The sequence below is a fragment of the Zea mays genome, chromosome 9 (genome assembly GCF_902167145.1).
Source record: "Zea mays cultivar B73 chromosome 9, Zm-B73-REFERENCE-NAM-5.0, whole genome shotgun sequence".
NCBI lineage: Eukaryota > Viridiplantae > Streptophyta > Magnoliopsida > Poales > Poaceae > Zea > Zea mays.
In genome coordinates this window covers 155,019,328-155,021,563 of record NC_050104.1, presented here as the reverse complement: position 1 = coordinate 155,021,563, position 2,236 = coordinate 155,019,328, and the positions used below count along the sequence as shown (strand labels likewise).

The 2,236-nt window shown below is 42.4% G+C and overlaps 1 non-coding gene across 1 annotated transcript; it reads left to right on the top strand.

Annotated features, from left to right (window-relative positions):
- The first annotated feature begins 1,460 nt into the window (after positions 1-1,460).
- On the top strand, positions 1,461-1,652 carry LOC118473479 (U2 spliceosomal RNA). Its single transcript, XR_004852933.1, has one exon. It is a non-coding gene; the product is annotated as a U2 spliceosomal RNA (small nuclear RNA).
- Positions 1,653-2,236: the final 584 nt, after the last annotated feature.

The window sequence follows — 2,236 nt, the reverse complement described above, 5'->3', positions numbered from 1 at the left end:
GGATGATCCATATATGCCAAATTGAATCAAAATGAATTTGAGTTTTTATTTGAAGTGATATTGCACTTGTTCTAGTTGCTTTATGTTGTGTTGGCATAAATCACCAAAAAAGGGGGAGATTGAAAGGGAAATGTGCCCTTGGGCCATTTCTAAGTATTTTGGTGATTGAGTGTCAACATAAGTGCTTAAATGTGAATCAATGCCCATGGATGAACAAAGTGCAAATCAAGAGCAAAGGTATGTTTCTAAGTCTTAGTACATTGGTTTTGTATACTAATATACTTGTCTAAGTATCAGAAACAGGAAGAAGAAGAAAAGAGGAGAGTTGGCTGTGTACAACCAAGAGGTTGTTTCGGTCTGGGGCACCGGACTGTCCGGTGGTGCACCGGACAGTGTCCGGTGCGCCAGGATGCCTCGGGCGAACTGGCCGCTCTCGGGAGTTGACTGGCGACGTACGGCTAAAATTCACCGGACTGTCCGGTGTGCACCGGACTGTCCGGTGAGCCAACGGTCGGCCGGGCCAACGGTCGGCCGCGCGATCTGCGCAGGACACGTGGCCGAGCCAACGGTCGGAAGGGGGCACCGGACTGTCCGGTGTGCACCGGACATGTCCGGTGCGCCAACGGCTCCCAGATCCGCAACGGTCGACTGCGCTGTTTAAGGAAGGAAATCGGGCACCGGACAGTGTCCGGTGTGCACCGGACTGTCCGGTGCGCCCGACGACAGAAGGCAAGGATGGCCTTCTGGATTTGTTCTCAACGGCTCCTAGCCGCCTTGGGGCTATAAAAGGGACCCCTAGGCGCATGGAGGAGAACACCAAGCATTCCTACAACATTCCTAAGCACCAAGACATCGATCTCGCGCATTCGTTTCATTGTGATAGCATATAGAGCTCTTGTGGAGTTGTGAACTCTTTGAGTTGTGTTGCGAGCTCTTGTTGCGACTTGTGTGCGTGTTGTTGCTCTGATCTTTTGAAGTCTTGTGTGCGTTGCTCATTCCCCCTTGCTCTGTGTTTCTTTGTGAACTTCAATTGTAAGGGCGAGAGGCTCCAAGTTGTGGAGATTCCTCGCAAACGGGATTGAGAAAAGAAAAGCATAACACTGTGGTATTCAAGTTGATCATTGGATCACTTGAGAAGAGTTGAGTGCAACTCTCGTCCGTTGGGACGCCACAACGTGGAGTAGGCAAGTTTTGTACTTGGCCGAACCACGGGATAAACCACTGTGTCCTCTCTGTGTTGAACTCTTTGTGGTTATCGTATTGTGCAAGATCTTCTCTCTAGCCACTTGGCATTAACTGTGCTAACGTTTAACCAAGTTTTGTGGCTTAAGTTTTAAAGTGTTACAGGATCACCTATTCACCCCCCCTCTAGGTGCTCTCATTAGTACCACATCGCAGGGTAACAGTCATTTGGCTGGCGAGGCGTGTACAAAACAAGGGGCATCGCCACAATAAAACTCATACCTATCTCGGCCTTTTGGCTAAGATCAAATGTAGTATCTGTTCTTATCAGTTTAATACTGATACGTGGGCTATGTGCCTACAATGATATTAAATCTATTTTTTTATATGGAGAATCTAACATGTAGCTTGCTACTAAGGTTCTTGTGTCGTCCTAGTGTCCACTATTGCTTGGGCTTGGCACAACCCTACCAATTCAAACATTGAAAGTTTAATTAATAATTAATTTGCCTTGAAGCCAAGTAAGATATATTTTAGCCCAATTATATAGGTTGTAAATTTTGGTATATATATATATATATATATATATATATATATATATTGGTCCACTTGTCCAGGATGTAAAAAATAGAGTTTATGTCTTTAAAACCTATAATAATATAATTAATAGTAAAAGAAAGTTAAGAGGTAAATGTTCCTACCAATTCAATTGTCAAAAGATTGATTAATTTGCCTTTGAGCCAATAAAGATTTGTTTTAGTCCAAGTGTCTTGACTCTCTAAATTGTTTATATTAGAATGACAAACTATATAATTCAACTTTAGATTAAAAAATGACTTTTTGTGTTTAAAACCATCAAGTTGAAAGTTATAGAATATGAATATTAGAGTCTCTTGGACGGAGAGTATGCATTGTGCAGGGTGAAATATGGATGCGAATAAGGACTAAATTATATATATGTTCATAACCATTAGTGTCGTTCTATAAGGATCGAAGGGAATTGAGGGAATTAAATTTATTTTTATTTAATTTTAACTAGGATTTAATCTCTGTT